General features: G+C 43.5%; 1 long non-coding RNA gene across 1 annotated transcript in view; it reads left to right on the top strand.

Annotated features, from left to right (window-relative positions):
- Nucleotides 1-265: 265 nt before the first annotated feature.
- The window catches only part of LOC134470686 (uncharacterized), a 63,835-nt gene continuing 42,334 nt past the window's right edge, over nt 266-21,766 (top strand). Inside the window, exon 1 of the long non-coding RNA XR_010039745.1 lies at nt 266-448. This is a non-coding gene — a long non-coding RNA (uncharacterized LOC134470686). The remainder of the gene's footprint in view (nt 449-21,766) is intronic.

Below are 21,766 nucleotides of genomic sequence, written 5' to 3'. Positions count from 1 at the left end.
ACATTTTCAAATCTCTTTTCAGACTTGATTTTGAAACAGTCTCATGAAAGTGCTTAGGCTGGTCTGGCTTTGGCGAGCCTCTGGCCTCAAGCTCCTAACTAGCTGGGATTACTGGTGTGCCACACGCCCAGCTTTGATGACCCGTGAGGTTGTGTGTTTTTTCCTCCTGGTAGCTCTCACCTCTTTACAGCGCTTAGGTATTGGTTGGCTGACTGGAGAGTCAGAAGATGCGGATGCTGTTGGGGAAAGTGGGTCGCATGACCGCTCAGCTTTGGTGCTGGGTATAGAAAACCCACAATCTGTGAAGCGGGCGCAGGGTGGGTCGGACCAGGCAAGGGCCCTGCGAAGCCCCATCTGCCTATTCCGGAGGCCGCTGGTGCCGCCACATAGATGTCCAGCGCCAGGGTCTCGAGCCTGGAGAGCGGGTGACAGCCGGCGGGTGCGCTGGGTGAGTCATCCTCCCTCCCCCAGCAGTACTGGCGGAGACACCCACTGCGACCCAGCCAGCGCTTAGGTGAAGTCCCTCCAGCGCGTCCCGGGCTGCTTCCTGCGGGCGCGCCCTGATCTCCCACTGTGCTCCTGCACCCGCACGTGCACGTGCACGCGCGCCGCCCGCAGAGCCACGCCGGCCCTGTGAAAGGGGCAGAGGGCGGGGCGGGGGCGGGGCCGGGGCAGAGGGCGGGGCAGGGGGCGGTGTTTCGGCCCAGCGCGGTGGCTCCTGGGCAGCTGGGTGCAGAGCTGGCCAGCCCCAAACCTCGAGTCCCGCACCCCGCACCCGAACAGTCCCTTGAGGTCACCGTGTGGGAATGCGTGAGCCCCGAGTGAGCACTGCCTCCACCCTCATGGGGGAGCCCCTGAGGCGGTGTGGGGATCCGCATCACAGCCGAGCCCCTAGGTGAAGGGAGGTGCACCCCAGATAGGTCCTGTAGCTAAAGGGGGACGGACTGTCGGTGGTGCTGTGGAACTGCCGCGAGGAACCTCTGACTGAGGAGAGGGTAACCTGCCTTGGGTGATTTCCCATAGCGCTGAGGACTGGGCCTTGCCTTCCTGTGGGTCTCCTTGTGCCCTCCTCGTTTCCCAGCAGAAGCGCTGCGGAGAAGTGCGGATCCTGTAGTAGTATTTTTGCCATTCATTTCCTGCTCCTGTGTCTCCCTGTAGTTTCTCTTTTCTCCAACAGTCCAGTTGACTGGGACCTGGACTTTACAGGAGGCAGACACTGGGTGAAATGGAGAGTTGTAAGGCTGCTAAAGATGGGTGATTTTGAATTTAGGCCTTAGCTACCCACAAGGAAGCAGCAGGATAAGGGAGAACAGGTGACTCTGGCATGAAATAGAAGAGAAAGTCCTTTGTGGGAAGGAATAAAGGACACTGAGTACTGATGTTCTTGGCATTGTATTATTAGGTTTGTGTAGATCTTGTAACTCTTACGGCAGACTTGTAAAATACTTCCTAAAATAAGACTCAGTTTAAGCTTGACCAAGATTACAAAGCTTGGGATTATGACATGTGTTTTTCAGATTTTATTTGAGAAGAAACATCATGGAGAGACAGAAGCAAGACTGTGTGCTTCTTTAAGAGCAAATCGTAAAAAATTCTTAAAAGAAAACATAGGGGAAGCCTTTATGGCCTTGAATTTGGCAATGGCTGCTTAAGTATGATATTGAAACCACAGATAATAAAAGAAAAAGATAGATACACTGAACTTCAAATTTTTTTAAAAAGTGTGCATCAGAGGACTCCATCAAGAGAATGAACAGACAACCCATAGAATGGGTGAAAGCATTTGTAAATCATTTTCTGATAAAGAATTAATATCCAGTATATATAAAAAGCTCCTGCAACCCAACAAGAAAAAGCAACCCAATTCAGAAATAGCCTAGGACATGAATAGACTTTCTTCAAAGAAGATATACAAACAGCCAAAAAGCATATGAAGACATCCTCAAAATTGTTAGGAAGATGCAAATTAAAACTACAGTGATGTCCCATTTCGTACTTACTATGATGACTATCTCCCATCACACACACACAAAAGGTAAATAATATGGAGAAATTGGAACCCTGCTCACTGCACTGAAAATGTAAAATGGTGCAGCTGTTGTGGAAAACATTTCATGGCTCCTCAAAAAGTTAAAAAGAAGGCTAGATGTGGTGGTGCATGTTTGTAATCCCAGCACTTGGTAGGCCAAGGCAGTAGGGTCACTGTGAGGTTGACGCCAGCCAGGGCTACATAGCGAGTTCAAGGCCAGCTTGAACTACATAGTGAGATTCTGTCTCAAAATCAAAACCAAACAAAACAAAACCCCCCAAAACTAAAAAGAATATGCCCTAACAATTCTACAACTATATACTGCTATGTAGTTAAAATGATGTGGCATAGAAATGATCTAAATTCCAAAACTTAGTAGTTTAGCTTTTCCCTGTTGTCAGAAAAATAGGCCATTTCTGTTGTATTGTTTAACTATCATCGTCCCAACTAAACTCAATTGACCATTTCAGGTACCACCTTTGAGAAGCAGAAAACATGTGATGTGTTTGTGGCTCCAGTTTCCAGAAATGAGTTCTGAAGATTTAGATTTGGCCTTAGTTCCCTCTGCCTCACTTTGGAAGGTTGCTGACACCTCTATTCAACAAAGATATACTGAACACTTGCTCTGTGTAAAGCTCTGAGAACCATCTTGATCTTCAGCACAAAGAAAATCTGAGACTTCCTCTGTCTGTGATACCTGCTAATTTTAGTTGCCTCCCCTTTTCAGAATTTTCATTTGCTTTGTTACCGTCTGGCCTCTACCACCCTGCAAACTCTAACATGTTTTTCAAGATCACTGTATGTTTTGAAACTTTTATAAATTTCTACCACTCCCGAATCAAACAATCAATGAAAACAGAGGAGTAGCTTCACATCTTACATGCAGGCGAAAGTGATTCTAGCCTATCGGAATGAAGACTTCTCTGCCTCTGATTCTGTCTGTCTCTGTCTCTCTTGTCAGGAGCATGAGCCGAGGGAAAGGAATTCCATAGACGGCTCTCTCCATAGGTGCTGGGCCCTCTCTGGCTTGTGCTGTAGACAGCCTTCTCTTCCTCTACTTCTGCTTGTTCTTATAATGTCTCGCTGTACTTTAAGCAGGTGCTCTATAGATAATGGGTTGCAAATTTCATGCTGCTCACCTAAGCCTCATCACTTGAGAAATACTTGTCTTGCACTGTAGCTACAGCATTGCATTTTTTGTTTCAAATGACCACAAATGTTCTAGTTTAAAACAGCATGCAATTATTATCTTATCATTTCTTTGAGTAAGAAATCCAGCTGGTCCTCTGCTTGTAGTCTCACAGCTATAATCGAGATGTTGTCTGGGCTGTGTTCTCAGTTGGAAACTTGACTGGCGAATAATCTCCCTAGCTCACCCAGATTGCTGGTAGTTTATTTGTAGTTACATAACTGAGGGTTCTGGCTTCTTGCTGGCTGTCAGCTGGAAGCCACCCTTGATGATGAAAAGCTATATGCAATTCATGGGAGCCACTGAAGTTCTTTACCATGTGGATTTTCCTAGCACAGCAGCTTCATCAATCAGAACAGACACCCCTCTGAGAGTGAGCTAGAAGAATTGTAATCAGAATTGCCATCACTTTTACTAATTCAAATTCATTGGGATCAACTCAAAAGTTAACCCATATTCAAGAAGATGAGATTACACAAAACGTGAACACCAGAAGGTGAGAATCCTGTGGGTGAGACTGTCCCCACAAACAGTACCAAAGGTTATTCTCTAGTCTCTTTTCTTCCACTTCATCCAGCTGGATGGGCCATTCTGTTTTCTTGTCCCATTGTTATCACTATCACTTTCTCTTAGTTTCCCCAAACCCTTCTCAAGTTACCACAAATTCTTCATTCTCAGTTCACATTTTCCCTGTGATACCTTCTGTGGCTCTTTTCTTCTTTACTAAAGACACAAGAAATCCAAGTTTAGAAAAAAGAAATCCCTGCCAGTTAAGTAACCAATAAGTTTGACTTGTGGTGTCTTCCTGACTTTCTTTTTAACCCAGTCTCTGTCCCAGAACTTCTGTCGCAGAGGAGGTCAGCCTTTTTTTTTTTTTTTTTCTCACTAATGTTTTGTCTTTGCCTGTCAAAAACTGCTGCTGGGAGAGACAACCTACTCCGGGCCCTTAGTATCCTTGAATTTTCTTACTAGGTATGACAAAGATTCAAGGTCTTGACTTTTTAAGCCAGGGCATTTCTCAAGGATATATTTGCAAGAAGGAGTTTTGAGGGCTAAGGTAATGTCTACCCCTGGACAGAAATGTGGTTTGCTTCGTACTGTAAGAGCAAGCTGCCAAAGCTCTGTTTCTTCCCGTACAGCATCCCTCCATGTGCAGGCATCTCCCGCTGGCCCCGTGCTGTCTCTGAGGACTTGGAAGGCACGAGAGAACTGGTGCAAAACACCATGCTGAAGCTTCTCTGTGGCTCCGCTCTGAGTCACATAGGAATAAAATCCCTTATCTTTGATTTGGGAGTCCTGTATCTTCTGCCAGAGTTCATGAGACAGTAACAGGATAGCTTGTTAACTTGCCAAGAAAATACCACACTGCGTGGTTTTTGACAGTCACTACCACCTGTTTTTCTTGACACTAAAGCTGCTTTTGTTAATTTTTCAAACACCTCGGGTGCATATCCTATGTATGTGAGCAACATCTTTCTTAACCTAAGTGTCTTTTGTAATACAGGTTTAAATGTGTGTCTCAAGCATTAAGGGCTTTATGTTAACTGGCTGCATCTCACACTTTCCTCTCAGAATTAAAGCCTTGTCAACTTTAAAGTGACTGGGTCTGTTAGTGCCCTCAGAGATACTGAGGCAGAGGGAGCGTAAACACAGGTCCATGACTTCCTGGGATAGACTCACATGATTATGGAGGCCGAGCAGTCCCACACAGGCTGTCTGCAAGCTGGAGGTGCCAGCAGCCTGGCTTGGCCCAAGTCTGCAGGCTTTAGGCCTGGGGAAGCTCATGGTGCAACTCTTAATCTGAGGCCAGAAACCTGAAAACCCAGAGAACTGCTGCTGTAAGTCCTGCTGGAGTCTAGCAGCTGGGGAACCAGTAATTCTTGTGTACAACAGGAGAGGAAGATTGTGTTCCGGCTCCTGGTAATAAATAGACATACAGATATTCCTCATTTAAGGACCTATTTAATGACTGTTCAGACTTAAAATCCATCTTGTTTTTCTGTACAATTCTGTACATCTTGTTTATAGAGCCTCAATGTTACTTTTTGTAAAGTATATACCTTGTTTATACAGTACGGTAATATTTACTGATTGTACTGGGCAGTATTCTAGTTTTATGTTATATGCTACTGTACTACATGTAAGAGTTGTTCAGATAAGAGCAAAGCCATCAAGTTGGAGTTTCCTTTGACCATTTCTTTGTTCTGAATATTGTAATGTATATGCTATATATAGTTCATTTGGTGACTAATACATTCTTTAAAAATCTTAACCATTTTTATATACATATTCATATGTTTTTTTCTTTCAGCTTCTCACACTAATGAAACAATATAGTGTTTACACTTGTGTCTTATTTATTTCACTTATGAGTATGATTTCAAGTTTCATTCATCTACCTATAAAAATTTCCAGTTTATCCTTCCTTTTGGCTGAATAGTACTCCGTTGTATAGAACCACCACATCATTTTTGTCTATTCTTCAGTCAATGAGCATTTGTTTCCAAAATCTGGGTATTACAAACTGTGCTGCTATAAACATGGGTGCACATATATCACTGTGGTATGGTGGTTTTAATTCGTTTGGGAAGATACCCAGAATGGGAATAGCTGGGTTAGATGGGACCTCTGGTCCTCTAGTCTTGAGAAATCTCCAAACTGATTTCCACAGTAGTTACACCAATCTGCATTCCCACCAACAGTGGAGAAGGGCTCCTTTTTCCCCCCCAACCCCTCCAGCCTTTGTTATTGCTTGATTTTTTGATAGTACCATTCATTCTGGAGTGAGGTGGAATCTCAGTGTTGTTTTAATTTGCATCTCTTGAATGACCAGTGATGTTGAACATTTTTTCACATATTTATTTGCTGTTTGTATTTCTTCATCTGAGAAGTGTGTATCCAGATTGCCATTTTGCATTGGGTCTTTATATCTCGGAGGACAGATTTTTTTTTTCTGTTCTTTTCATGTCTGTCAAACATTTTCTCCCATGCTATGGGTTGTCTCTTCACACTGTTAGTGGTTTCTCTTGCCGTGCAAAAGCTTTTCAGTAGGGTAAGATCCCAGTTGTTGATTCTTTGTGACAGTTCCTGTGCATTCTGGGTTTTGTTCATAAAGTCTTTGACTACACCAATTTCTTCAAGAGTTTTACCTGCTCTATCTTCCAGCAGATTTAACGTTTCTGTTTTAATATTAAGATTTTTTTATCCATTTTGATTTTAGCATTGTACACGGTGAAAGATATGGGTCCAGTTTTAATCTTCAGCATGTATAGAGCCGATTTTTCCAGCACCATTCTTTCAGCAAATGTTTGACACCTTTGTCAAAGATAAGGTGGCTGAGTGTGTCTGAAGTTGTTTCTGCACCTTCTAATCTGTTCCATTGATTTTCAAGTCTGTTTTTTTGCTAGTACCACACTTTTTATCACAGTAGATTCATAGTATAATTTCAAGTCAGAGATTGTGATGTCCCCTGTCTTGTTTTTGTTGTCCAGGACTACCTTTGCTATTCTAGGTTTCTTCTGATTCCAGCTCAATTCTAGTATTGTTTTCTCTAATTCTATGAGATGTGCAATTGGGATTTTGATTGGGATTGTATTGAATCTGTATAACAGTTTTAGAAGTATGGCCATTTTTACTATATTAGTTCTTCCCATGTCTCCAAATTAATATTTCTAATCTTTTTATCTCATGCCCTCTTTCTGATGGGTGTAAAAGTCTTACAGCTGCTTCTCCCTCCAAATTCTGCTGCTCCTTTGGGACATGTGTGCCCTACTATTTAAATGGCTAGAACTTTCTGCATCTTCCTTCCTATGCAGCCAACATAAGGTTGAGTTGTGCTTTTCATAGTTTGCACTATGGAAAAAAACAAAAGCTTAAAAATATTTTTCAAATATATCATTGACAAACCTTTTTAGTCCCCCCGTTCCTCTAACCTCCTGTTAGAGTTTCTGAGTGCACATCCCACACTAAGCTTTTAGCTAACGTGATTCTCAAATAGAATCACTGGTTAATCACTGTGTTCTTATTGGATGATAGCATTTTTTCTCTTCCTTGGTATGCACATATCAGAATTTATTAAGCAGTTCCTTCTTTTGGTTTTTGCTGTGTATCTCTATAAGCAATGCTGATACATATATTCATTCCTACAGGTCAGTGTCTTGGTCTGTTTAGGCTGGAATAGTAAAGTACCCTGAACCGAGTAGGTTATCAATGACAGAAATGTGTTTCTCATAGTGCTAGAGGCTAGGAAGTCCAAGATCAAGGCACTGAAAGATTTGGGGTCTGATTTTTGATTTACAGATGGCAGTTCCTTGCTGTGTCCCCATATCAGGAAAGAGTTTAAGCCTCTTTTGTAAGAGCACTAATCCCATTTCTGAGGCTACAGCCTCAGACAGCCCCACTTCCTGATACCATCACAATGGAAGTTTCAATACATGAGTGTTGTGGAGGTATACTCAGACCACAGTCGTCAGATTCTTGAATATAGTTTCTTCAAATGCATCTTTTTTGGGGGACTGGGGTACTGGGAATCAAACTCATGACTTCATGCTTACCAGGCAAGCACTTGAGCTGCTGAGCTAAATCCCCAGCCCTTAAATGCATCTTAGTAGCTACCCATCTCTGCTAGAAACTTATAAACACAGAGACTTTTAGAATGAGCCTGACACTCAAAGGCATAGGTTTTTTTTTTATAACTCCTATGTCACCACTGTCTTTTAGAGGTGGCTATCTTTAAATCAAAAGATATGCTATAGTTCTTTCATCAAAACTTTAAAATGATCCTAAATCATTTTAGAATCATTAGGATTGATTTAATGAGACAAAATAGTATTTTAAAAATCAGAGAATATCAAATAGTGAAATTAGAATTGTTTCAAAAATACTTTTGAGTTCAGTTACAAATTCATGGAGACTGTGTGTGTGTGTGTGTGTGTGTGTGTGTGTGTGTATAGGCACATTATAAACTATAATTATAAACTATTTCTCACTGAGTCACAGTGAAACAATTTGGAGCACACCATGAATGGTGTTATGGTTTAGAATTAAAATTTCCACCTGAAATTCTCAAGTGGACCCTGGCCAGAAGGTGGGGATTACTGTGGCCTGACTTGGCAGGGTGATTTCTTTTCCCCAGTTCCTCTTTTCTCCTAGCACCATTTTGCTTCCTAGAGTTACTCTGCAAAGTCTTTCCACCGTGCCTTTTCTGCCTTGGAGCCCGCTCCTCACAGCCTGAAATTGTGGGTCACGGTAAACCCCTCCTCTTTTAAACTTGACTGTTGGATGTTTCTAAGATGAAAGATTCCTGAGGAAAACACTGCAGCCCAGAAAATAGTAATTGATCCAGAGCAAGCAGCACAGTGAGGGGTTGTATGCAGCTCTGTGTTCCCCTCTTGGTTATCCTGTTCTCACCAAATCCTAAGGCAGAGCTGGTGCTCAGGAGCCACGCGGGCACACCTGAGGGCTGCAGAGCCAGCTCCTCACTACCGGGGTCTCCTGGGCTGGGCTTCGGCGGAGTTTACACAAGCACGCGCACACATCTCTCCCATTTCCAGTTTATGTCCATGAGTTCTTAAGAGACTTTGAAAGGAAGCGTGAGAATTCCCTGTGCTTATGACAGGATCAGGAGCTCTGATACTTTGCTTCAACACCATTAGACAGAAGCCCAGAGCCATGAGGCTACATAATCTGGGGCACCAGCGGATAGAGAACTAACGAATTTCTAGGTTGACCACCTTTTGTTTTCTCCCTCTACTAGGGTATTTTTTTAAAAAGATTTTTTCCTCTGGATTATTTCATTTTAATTTTTCTGAATATTATATATTTGTTATTGTGTCGGTTTATCAGTTCACAAGGATGTTTAAGTAGTTTCAGCTTTTGGTTATTATAAATAATACTGTTACGAAACTCACAACTGTTTTCATGCAACATTTACTTCTGTGGAGTGAACTGGGGTTGGTAAATAGTTAATGATTTTGTTAACTTTATCATGAACTGCTAGACTTTTTCCATGTGACTGTGCTGTCATTCCTCCCCAGTAGAAATTCTCACAAGAATTTCGTTGTTCTGCATCTTCTCTGGCAGTTGGCATTGTCACTTTTTCCAATACTAGCTTTTCAAATAGTTATGAAGTGGTATTATGGTTTAAACTGAATGTCCTCAGTGATAAACAATGTTGAGGCTTTAACATTTTTATCTTGTTTTGTGCAGCTTTTGGTACTGGGGACAGCACCCAGCACCTTTTCGCTTCTTGGATGTCTGTCTGTCTGTCTCCCTCTACCTCTGCTTCTTTTTCCCTCCCTCTCATTTGCTCTCCCTCTCCCTGCCTCCTCCCTTCCTTGTTGATATGGGTCAGTGTGTGTTGCTCAGGCTGGCTTTGTACTTCTGGGCTCAAATGTTCTTCCTGCCTCAGCCCTCAGTATAGTGGAGACTACAGGCCTTCTGCTTCTGCACCTGGCTGGAAGAAATTTTTGCATGATTCTTTGACATTTTCCTGTTTCTTTTTAGTGAAATGGCAGAATCTTTTACTCATTTTTTGCAAGGGTTATTGTTTGTTTACTTTTCTTTTTCCTTTTTTTTTTTTTTTTTTTTTGTTACCTGGAATTGAACTCGTGACCAGGCAGGTACCTGTGCCGTTGAGCTAAACCTCCAGCCATTTGTTTTCTTTTTAATGCCTTTTGAAAGGTCTTTATGTATTCTAGATGCAAGTCCTTTATCAGATAAGGTGATTTGCAAATATTTTCTCCTAGTCTGTGGTTCGTCTTTCTATTCTCTCAACTATGTCTTTTAAAGAACATGAGTTCTTAGTTTTGATGAAATCAAATTTCTCAATTCTTTTCTTTTATGGATCATAATTTTGATGTTGTGTAGTAATTCTGTATGTAGTGAAAAATACAGGATTGTGATTCTCTTTTATGAGAATATACAACTTTTTCTAGCACTTTGTTTAAGACACTTTGTTTTTTTCCTGTTGGGAATTTACTAATAAATTTTAAAATGATAACTAAAGATAAACACAGTGCTCCAAAGCTGAGCTCTCATTGAGTCAGACAAAATGTGGTACCATTTTTAATTAATTAAGTTTATCAGTACATTTTAGATATAACGGTCACATACATCATAGAAAATTTGTACCTTTACATGATGTATCTTGATTCTTTTTTCCTATCCCTTCTCTTCCCTTCAACCCCTCTTTCTCTCTTTTTAGTAAAGAGAGAAAGAGGGGTTTTTCTGTTTTTTCTTTTCATTTCCTTTTGCCCTCCCTCCTCCTCAGTTCCCCTTCCCATTTGGACATTGTCTTCCCACTTCTTGATAGCTATGATACATGTTGGTCTTTATTTACCCTTTCATTTTCTCACACCAGAGAAGCAATGTGATATTTACACTAGTGTGTCCAATTTATTTCACTTAAGAGTGTGGCTTTTTTTTTTTTTGTACTGGGAATCAAACTCATGACCTCACTTGCAGGCTTATGCTACTGAGCTAATTCCCCGGCCCCAAGAGTATGGTCTTAAGGAGCATCTGTATACCTAGAAATGTCTCAGGTTTATCTTATGGCTGAGTAATACTCCATTGTATAAAAAACCCACATCTTTATTTATTCATCTATTGTGGGGAATATTGACTGTATCCCAGATTTAGCTACTGCAAACTGGTGCCATAATCATGGGTGTACATATATTGTTGTGCTATGATGCTTTTAATTCTTTCAGGAAGAAACCAAGAAGGGGAATAGCTTTGTGTCTTTGTTGAAGATCAGTTGATTATATATTCATCCCACAGTATCTATGTGGAATTCACAGTACCCACGAACACCAAAATCTGTAGATGTTCAACTCTTTTGTTCAGAATAGTGTGATATCTGCAAATAACTCTCAGCCAACTGAATCTGAGGATGTGAAACCCCAAAAGAGAGCTGACTGTATATATGAATCTATTTCTGAACTCTGTCTATCATACATCTATTTTTTAAAATCAATATCACATTGGAGGTATTATAATTGTTCATTGACAATACATAAATATATGACCATCATTGTATATTTAATTTTACTCTGTGACTTTGCTAAACTCACTAGTTCTGAAATCTGTTTATCTTTGGGATTTTCTACATAGACAATGTCACAATATATAGGAACACTTGTGTTTCTTTACTATATTGGTAACTTTTATTTAGTTTTTTTATGAATAACTGCAGATGTACTTTATTGAGTTAAATGAAAAATTACTAAAATTTCTTTTTAGCTTAAATGAAATTTGTATTTATTTATGATTCAAAATTCTTAGAAATTTTAAAGATTAATTTTTCTTTTTTAAAATTGTGATTATTAATGTATATAATTATACAGGTTAATAGGTTTCATTATGGTATTTCCATACCTATGTGTGTGCTGATTATGTCTATCTCATTATGGTATTTCCATACCTATGTGTGTGCTGATTATGTCTATCTCCTCCTCCTCCTCCTCCTCCTCCTCCTCCTCCTCCTCCTTCTCTTTTCTCACTTCTCTCCTGGCTGTTTATTGATTTTTGAAGCTTTTCTTAGTTGTTTTCTAGGCGTCTTAATTCTAAGTCACAGCGAGGTTGTGATCTGTTGCCAGCTTCTACTCCACCATTTTGATTCTCAAAATTAATCTTTTAAAGTGTACAATTCAATGATTTTTTAAAATTAGGCAACTGTTGCCATTGTCTAATTCCAGAACATCCCCATACCCTCAAAATGTACACAAGCCTTCAGGAACCAGGTGGAACCCAGAACCCAACAGCACTTGTGCTAATCAGCTGTTCATTGCAATCACAACGATACCGGGCAAAATCAACTTGAAAAAGGAAGGTTTACTTTTGTTCTCTCAGAGGTTTCAGTATGGCCTCATTGCTTTTGAGCCTGATGGCAGGAGTGCATGGTGGAGCTGAGCTGTTCATTTCATTATGGCTGGGCAGCAAAGGGGCCGGGGAAGCAGTGGGTCTCACTCTTCCTCTCAAGATTCTCTCCCAGTGACTCAAAGCCTCCCACTAGGTTCATCAGGCTTCCTAAGGTTGCTACCATCTCCTAATGTGCTATGATTTGGGGACCAATGCTTGGATCCTTGGGCCTTGGGAGAACTTTGCAAATCCTAACTATATCATTCCACTCTGGTTCCGAAAGCCTCATGTATACCACCCAGTGCAAAATGAATTGGCTCCTGTCCACCACATAAGGCCAAAACATCCAAGCTATGTTCCAGTGTTGCTCAAAAGCCCAAGTCCAAATTATCCTCTGAGAGTCAAGGGGAAGTCAGCAGTGACCTCCTGTAAAAATCAAAAAATAAATTACATATTTTCAAGATACAGTGACATAGAATAAATATTCCTATTCAAAAAGGGTGGGACAGGAAAATAGCATGGAAGGATGCAGTGAAAGCCAGACTGAAACCTAGCAGAACAAACATTAAACCTTAATGTCCATACTTGGCGTCTGGGATACACTGGCAGAATGTGGGCTCCAAAGGCTTGGGCAACCCTGCCCGTATGGCCTTGCCCATTGTGGGCCCTATGGTCACTCACTGGACCTGGATCCTCACACTTCTGCTGCTCTCTTGGCAGGATTTCATGTTCATGGCTCCTCATCCTTCCTGGTGTCTCCATCAACCCTTTGACTTCATTTCACTTGACACATTGCTCTGCAGTAGGCTTACAGCGAATCTAACCCCACCACAGCTGGCCTCACAAGCTTTCATTTGAAAGCTCAGTTGCTGTTTCATGGCATCTGGGAAAAGAAGGGGTGGGGAGGAAGGAAGGATGGTGTCTCACTGTCCTTTTCAAGGACACACCCTCAATAGCCCCCATATAGACTCTACCTTTTAAAGTTACTTGCACCTCTTACTAATGCTATGGACTGAGGAATAAACCTTCAACACATGAACTTCTGGGATATATTCCAAGGTATAAAGGCAGCCATCCCTTACTTCCTACATGCAAGAAACAGAAGGGCATGTGCTTAGGGTGTAGGCATGTATTATTCAGCTTTCCCGTTGCTGGAATAAAGTAGCCAACATCTGCAACTTACAGGAGGAGAGATTTAATTCAGCTCGTGATGTAGGGGATTTTATGGTGAGCTGGCTCCAAGGCAGAAGCAACGTAGTAGAAGACCATGGGGGAAGAAACCTGCTCGACCCACGGACTTCAGAAAGTAGTGTGAAGAGGAAAGCCTGGGACAGGAATACACCCCTCCAGGTCACAGTTCCCCAAGCCACCTCCGAACGTGAGAGCTGTGGGAAACAGCTGAGATCTAATCCATGGCAGTGTGTGATGGCAGAAGAAACTGCAGTGAGCCAGTCTCTCACTGGCTGCTCACCACAATCACTTACTGAGCTTGCTACAAGAAAACCCAATTGAGGTGCTATTTTGGTCCCTACATAGAATATTTTCAGAGCAGGGCCAAAAAATCTTTATTTTTACCAGAGCGCCCATGACATTCTGACGTGGAAACACCCAGCACTTGGTGCAGAACAGCTGGGAGAGAGCAGTGTGAGTCTATGCTCTCCTCACGCCAAACATCAGATGTGCACAGGCCCGGGGGAGGGGAACGAGTTGGTCTGAAGGAGCTGACAGGATGCTCAGAAGTACGAGACATCTCAGCTAGCACACCCTGTGGAAAAAGTGAGGGAGGGCTGTAGGGGGAAGAGGAGAGAGATGCCGTGCTTCACCTCCTAAAAAATCCTAGGATCGCACCGTATAGTCTCCCTAGTGTAAGAAATGCTAAGAGTACATAAGACACAAGAAACTCAATAAATACAGTGAAAGGATAAGAATCTGCTTAAAGGGGAAAAATAATATCTCAGGGAATATGAGGAAAAAGAAAAAGGAAAGGAAAAGAAAAATATCTAAAATTATATAAACACACTTAGGATAGCTAAAATGATTGTGCTACAAATTCTGTATGTTCTTGGAACAAGACAGTTAACATTCATAGGATTGGAACAATTGTGCATTTTATTGTATGGTGATCTGAGGAAGCTTTAAAGATCATTATGTAAAATAACAACCTTAGTTTTACTCCTACCTTCCCTTTCCTCTTTCCCTTCCCTTTCCTCTTTCTCTTCCCTTTCCTCCCATTCCTTGCTGTCTATGAAAATATCTGGAGGCATGGGAGAGTAAGGTGCTGAGGCAGATTGGGAGGAAATGAGCCCAGGTAGAGACAAGCGTGCCCAGCAGAGAGGCTGAGATAATGGGGGGCCACAGGGCTGCAATCCCCATCATCCTGCCCTGATGCTGCCCTGGCCCCATCTCACCTCATAGTCCTGCCTGAACCAATCAGCCTGTGGGAGACTCAAGCATGCACTCAGAGCCCAAGTGTCTTTTGATCCTCAAATAAGGCTGGATGTAGACTTTGGAAAAGGGACACAAAGACTTGATAACCACATTCTGAGATGTAAGCATTCACCAGAATTTTGGTCTGTAAAGACTTTGACTTAGTGGTATTTGAGGGTACTCTAGGGAGGCCAAGGTGGGGAGGGGTGCTGCACTGATAGCTTGGGGTGAAGGGTAGGGAGGTACACATGGTGGATGTCAGCTCTATCTGATGATGGGTACTGAGCCATAGATAAAACAGCAGTGTTACTGGCATCCCCCTTAGCCCTTAGACACCAGTACCTGGGCCCATTCTGGGGTAAACATCCCAGTGTGAGCATTACAAGTGTTGAAAATCCTCACATTGAAAATGGCCACATTGCCTTCAGCTCTGGGCCTGTTTATTTCTGCTCAGTGGAGGGTTCAAAGGCAGCAGATGCTCCCAGATTGACAGCCAAGATCTGGGAGAGGTATGGTGGCAGGGGTTTTAGTCAATGGGGCTGTGCTAGTCCTGGAATAGGACTTGTGATGGGCCAGAACCCATTGGCCTGTAATATCCAATAAATCAAAAGACCAGGACTTTGGGGTACAGTTCCGTGAAGAGCTCTCAGCCTTCCAGGAACACAGTGTTCTGCGGACTGTGCAGTTTTTCCTAAAGAAGCCACTGCGACCATGAGGGTACAGGTGACACAAACCCTCACACGTGTGTGTGAAATTCACATTCCTATTATGAAGGCTTACATTATCTAATGTGCAGCTGTCTAAGCCTGGGGTGAGAGTCTGGCTTTCCCTTAGAACACCATGGATATGTGGCTACAGATCGGAGTTGGACAGTGGGGAGCACGTGGAATCCTGGTGATTTTAAAGATGGACTTGGGCTGTGGTTTCTGTTGAGAAGAGCTGGTATGTTTGGATTAAGATTTGTGCTGGGGCCAGGCATTGTGGCACACACCTGTAATTCCAGCTACTCAGAAGGCTGAGGCAAGAGAATGACAAATTTATCTGGAAATTTAGCAAGACCTTTTCTCAAAGTAAATTAAAGAGCAGAGGATGTAACTTGTTGGAAGTCTACAGTATCATGTGCACAAAGATTGTGTTAGGGTTAGAGTAAGGTACTGATGGCATTTAGGATTGGAACAAAGATCAGCCATGGTGTTGAAGTCTGCATTGTAGATTAGTTTTAAACTTCTAAGATTATCTGGAGAGAGGCTTAGGTTCATGTATAAGGTGAGAAACTGTTGGCTGTTTTCTGGATTGTCTTAACTACTTTTCTCTCACCACTGAGACAAAATATCGGACACCCAAAATTAAGGAAGGAAAGGTTTAGTTAGCTCACAGTCTGTGGAGATTTTGGTCCACAATCTGCTGGCTCTGAGGTAGGGTGGTATATGGCGGAGGGGCAACAATTCATGAAGGCAGAAGATAGCAAAGCAACAAGAGCAAAGGGGGCAAAAGGGAGGAGCAAGCCCCTTTCTTTCCCTTATATTTTAAGCAGGGTACTCGCTCTAGGGTGGGTGTAGCACTCACACTACCACTCCCAGCACTAGGCAATGAACCAATCACAAACCAGTTCAGCCACCTCTGAAAAGCCTGCCCCCTTGGCTGCATGAGGCTTTGAGGAGGCATCCAGACACAAACCATAACACGGACCTTCACACTTCAGGAATATAAGTGTCCTCACAGTTATTCAGCTGAGCAGATAAGTTTCCAGCTCCTGAGGAGTCGGAACAGAATGGTTTTCTACATAAAATTAATTGGCCATTTAAACATATCTGATTAGTACTAGTCAGTAATACTTTTATGAGGTACAGTTGTTCCAAGAGTCCCCTTTGAAGTTACTTCTGGGGATGGGGTGGAAGTTGTGTGACAGTTAATCTTGACTGGGATAATAGATGCCTAGAAATGATTCAGATGTAAGGGCACTAACCTCATCAATGGATTAATGAGTTCACAGCTAAATGGAGTTAGGAGGTAGGATCTAGTTGTAGAAAATTGCTCACTGAGGTTGTGTGTTTGAAGGGTATAACTTTTTAAATCTCTTTTCCTCTCTCTCCCCCTCTCCTTCTCTGCCTTGGAATCAGTTGACTGTGAGCTGAAATCTCTGAGCCAAAATAAACCTTTCATTCTTTATGTATTCAAGTATTTTGTCCCAATAACAATAAAGAGGCTGGAACAGCTTGGTTAGGTTTCATAGAGGTGCGATTGTGATTAGCCTTAATTATACTTTGGGACAGAGTTACCCAAGTGGTTATATCCTATGTCAGGGGCTCCCTTTTGGGAACCTGGAACCTGGTTTTTGGGTACTCTGAGAATAACCTGCACTGAATGTGTCTGTTTTGTTCTTTCTTCCTTTATGTCTATTGTGTCAAAGAGCCTCAGGGTCAGGACCCTGCAGGTATACAGCCAGCAGTAAATTGGGAGCCTGTGTTATCATAAGTGAAGGGCAGGACTGCCAAAGACAGCAATGGGTTTGCTTCAGACTCTCACGATTCTTTAGGAGCCCACAGCCAAGTTGTTGAAACCAGGGGTATGAACATGAAACCAAGAATATCCTGATAAAAGACAAGCAATAGGAGAGAAATTATAATTCAAAGCTCAGAGAGAGGAGAGAGAGAGAGAGAGAGAGAGAGAGAGAGAGAGAGAGAGAGAGAGAGAGAGAGGGAGGCCTGGTTAGAGGTGGCCTGGAGGCTTAATGGAGGAGAGAAGTTTGAAGGATGGGTTTGGTCTACATTTGTGTCTGTGGGCTGTGTCAGGTATGGGTGTCTGGTATGGTCTTTGTGTCTGCAAAGATTGTGCCTTTCTGTGTCTACTCAAGCATGTTCATTTAGGTTGTTCTTATGTTTATATATGCGTGTGTTTCCTTGTGTCTCAGTTCCTGAGTGGCACATTTTCTTTTTCTGTAGGTACCTGTGTGGCTGGATGTCTGATGTGCCTCTGACTCTGTGTGTGTGTTTTCTCTGGCCTTGGTTTTGCCTTTCTCCTTTCCCCTGACACACCCCAGCTGCTAGCTCTATTTACCACAAGAGTAGTTTGCCTTCCCGCAGTCTGGATTCCCATGCATCAGGCTGCCTGCCCAGGACCCTGCTCCAAGGTCAGTAGCAAGTCTGACCTTGAGAGTGTTATGTTCTGGAAATTCCCCAGTGTGCTCCTTCCCTGACCCTGGACTGAGAGAAATCATGGCAGAGGAAAGGGATAAAGCAGGGAAGGGGACAGTTGGCAGAACCTACCCCTCCTTCTGGAAATAGAATCTTCCCCTAGCCCCTTCCCAGGCCCCCTTCTCCCTGAGCTGTTGTCCAGACTAAGCATCCTGGGTCCTGGCCTTGCTTCTCTGGGCATGGGAACGGATAGTCCTCTACAAGCCCAGTCAGACCTGGGGAGCGGCCATCATCTGTGTCGCCATACACGCTTGCACTGTGCTTGCTTCTCGTGTCTCCAGTGGACTAGGCTTATTCTCCTTTTACTCCTCTCCTTGCAGTGGACACAGGGACAATTCTTGTTCCCTTTCTATGGGGGGCTTGGCCTAGACCAGGGGCTCCGGAATTCAGCCCATTTGTGGCTGGTAACACAGCAGAGGCCCACCTTCCCCCTTCCAGGGGTAGGAAGCAGTGTTTCCATGTGGCTTGTTCCAGTGTGTGGCCTGGTTTCTTTTCCCTCCCTGCCTGGACTGCAGTGAGAAGATGTGAAAGAGAAGCTGCCATTTCACAGAAGTGGTGGTGTAGAGGGCCACTCTCCTCCCTCTGCTGGTGACCACGTGCTTGGAATCCCTTCCAGAACATTCTGAAGTGTTCTTCTCATGGGTGTAGGGAAAGGACTCTAGACACTCAGAGCCATTCACCATGAACAGCCCCTAGAGGTGAACCCCACTGTTCCCCCAAAGCACTGATGTTGTTAGCATCTACCCCTGATTCTGGAATAGCAAATCCCTCAGCATGTGCCCTCATGAGGCTTTTGTTTCGTCTGAGTTTTCCGTCCTAAGCACAGGGGAGGTGAAACGCGGGTTTATGCTCAGGTTGTGATACAGAGTCAGAGGGCTTCATCCTCCGTCAGCACCCTGCATGGGTCCTAGACCCTCCTCCTTCTTTCAGTTCTTTGCTTAGAACTTTGCTGAGAACCACGAATCCTGAACATCTCTGTTCCAGCTCTTCTCTCTGCTCCAGCTCTGTGTCACAGGACTTCGGAGAGGGGCATGGATTCACGCTGGGGTATGAGAGGTAGAACCCTGGGGGAACCATGGGAAGGGCCTGCTCCACCCTAACCCAGGATGTGTGCACGCTGACCCAGCCCCTACCTGCTGCCACTGTGACCTTTCTGATTGAATTCCCTTCATTCTGTGTCTCCCTCTGGTCTCACTTGTGGCTGTGTGCCCAGCTCCCTGAGTCAGACAGGATATGCCTGTCACAAGACCTTCCACGATCTTTGAGGATGGTTCCAAAAACCGCCTGGAGAGTGTTGGCTCAGCAGGCCAGGGCTTTGTGTTACTCTGCTCTGGAGGCCAACTAACAGTTGTGCCTCTGTCCCTTAGACACTGAATCACCACTGAGGAGGGGGAGATGTACTCATGCTTCTTCCCTTCTGGGCTTTCCACAGCCTGCTAGCTGAGAACACCCTGTGCTAAACAATGAAGTTCTATCTGAGGAGCAGGTCCTGCCATTACTTCTTCCTAGTTGATGGGATACTGACTGACTCTGGAATTAGGGTCCAGGAATTAGGAACCAGGAGCCCTGTTCCCTGTAATACATCCAAAGGAGGCTCTGTAGTTCTTGCCTTTACTCCAGCTCTTGCCTCTTCTATGAAACATTTTTAGAAGGGTGCTCTGGTGTCGTTTACTGAGGGATATTATGTATCTGCCCACAGGTCCTCTCCCTCTACCTGGGGCACTTCTACTGTCTTCTTGCTTCCCAAGTGTCTCCTATTCACCTTCTGTCTCTGTCTCTATCTCTGCCCTCTGTCTCTCAGTCAGAGACTGTCTCTCTGCTCTCTGAAAACACCATTGTCTCTGTGTCAAGAACAGAAGGATGTGAGCAGTGTAGGTGCCTATTCGAACATAGAGAAAACAGGATTTGCTGATGGATTGGATGTGGACTGTTAGGAGGAAGAAAATTCAACGACGACACCATTGTTCATGGTCTGAACAACTAGAAAGATGGAGCTGTCATCCCTGATTGGAACAGACTTGTTATGTGTGAATGGATGGGTCAGGGATTCAGCACTGGATAGTTTGAGATGAATGTTGGCTTCCAAGTGGTCATGATGACCTGCAGTTTGGATATGTGAAAGATTCATCACGAGACCAGGTGTTCTGCTGTGGCCAGGCCTGTGTCTTGTGTTTGTCATGGTACTTAGTACATAGTAAATACTCAAACATTTTAACCATCAAATGCAAGCTGCTTCTGAAAGCCAATTTTATTGCAAACCTTCTGAAGTCTTTCTCATGCTCTGTTTTGTGGCGTGACCCCACACTTACACCATTCATCGCTCTGATGCAGTGATTTGTCTACTTCATAGCCCAAACTTTGCATTCAATTACTTTGAATGTATTACTGTGTGCTAGCCACTGTTGTGAGCTCTGGGGTTACAAGATATTAACCCTTATGGCAAGCTAAAGATGAGAAATTGAGCTGAAAAATGGACGAGAGGGGACCAACTTGAGAATTATCAAAATTAGAGCCCAGTGATGGTCTTGATACATGGACTGAGTAAAACAGCATACAGCGATGCTGACACTATTTCCTAATTTGCATTTCTGGAGCAAGATAGTTTCCTCAGTTGTTGATTGTACAGTTTGGAGCAAGGGAAAGACTACGACAGAGAAGTGGCTTCTAACAGTTTAGGTCAGAGTGTGTGCTCAGTCATCACTCACTGACAAACTATGGCTTAGAAATCTTGATTAACTTGTCAAATGCCAGAGTTAAGATTCTAACCCTCATGATGGTCTACATTCCTTTCCTGAGACTTTGACCTTAAAATATGCATCCTCTCCAAAGGTTCAGACATTTGGCCTGAACGTTGTAAAAACACTTACTCAAAACTTTCGTAATGTTTTCCTTGTGCTGTAGTTTGGCAAGCTTGCTTCCTCTCCTCTCCTCTCTTCTCCTCTCCTGCTCTCCCCTCTTTTCTTCTCCTCTTCCCCTCCTCTTCTCTTCTCTTTTCTCTTTCCCCTCCTCTTCCCTGTCTCCTCTCCTATCCTTTTCTCCCCCCTCTCATTCCTCCATTCCTTCCATTTTTCCTTATTTCCTGCTCTTTGATCATGTTTGTCTTGTCCTTAAATTATAATCTACCCATGTCAACAAGAAGTCTCCACCAAAGGGAAGGGAGTGACCCAAATCTTTCATTTTATGAAGCAATCATAACCTTAAGCTATGCTGCTCTGCTGTGGCTTCCTTGAGAGGTTGGGGGTTCCAGTCTTTCTTCCAGGGAGACCAATGCCTGCCCCAACCCAGGTAACTAGAAAAGGAAAGACCAGGTCCACTTCTCTCAGAGGTTCAAGGGCATATGAGCATGCTGGCCTTCATTAATAATTCTGTGTATTAATAGTTCTGTGTATTAATAGTTCTGTGTAGGAGTCTTGAAGCTTCCTTGAGTTACTGGTGGGAGTGGGAGGGCAGGCTGGACTGAACAGGGACCAGGTAAGCGCTTGCAGTGGATTAACTAATAGTCAATTTAAGTGGGGAACATCCAGCTGGACTGAGTCAGTGTGGTTCTGGGTGTGGAACACCCAGCTGAGGATTACTGCTGGAACAGCATACTGGAAAGGGAAGATGGCCTGCTGTTATTTTCCTGGAGAAGCTTGCCCTGGCTGGTTTTCCTGACATAAACTGGGATATTCTCATTGAAAGAGCAGCTCAGGCCCTCCATATCTCCAGGAATGGTAGTTGTTCTCTTTGGGGGAGCTTTGGTCCTCATCTTGAGCATCGCTTCCTGGCTCCAGTGCAGATCCCTCACCCTGCTGGCACAGATCCTTCACCCTACCAGCACAGAATTTCTAGCTTCCGCCACTGGCCCTTAGGTCTTCCTGGGGCAGAACCTTGGTAGGGATTTGTGTGAGACATTGCCATGGGCTCTAGGCCTTCAACTGGACTCATGAAGAACATTGCTGAGGGATCTGGGCCCTTGACTGGATTGTGTCTCTAGCACACGAACAGACCGCTTGCGCTTTTCTATGTTTTGGGTGAATATTATAAAATCATCACATTAAATTATATGTCTTATATTAAACCCTGGCT

This window comes from Cavia porcellus, unplaced genomic scaffold (assembly GCF_034190915.1).
Source record: "Cavia porcellus strain 051 isolate PalLab524CR breed Dunkin Hartley unplaced genomic scaffold, mCavPor4.1 scaffold_1, whole genome shotgun sequence".
In the NCBI taxonomy this organism is placed as follows: Eukaryota; Metazoa; Chordata; class Mammalia; order Rodentia; family Caviidae; genus Cavia; species Cavia porcellus.
The sequence above is the reverse complement of the archived record's forward strand: the minus strand, read 5'-3'. Positions and strand labels throughout refer to the sequence as shown.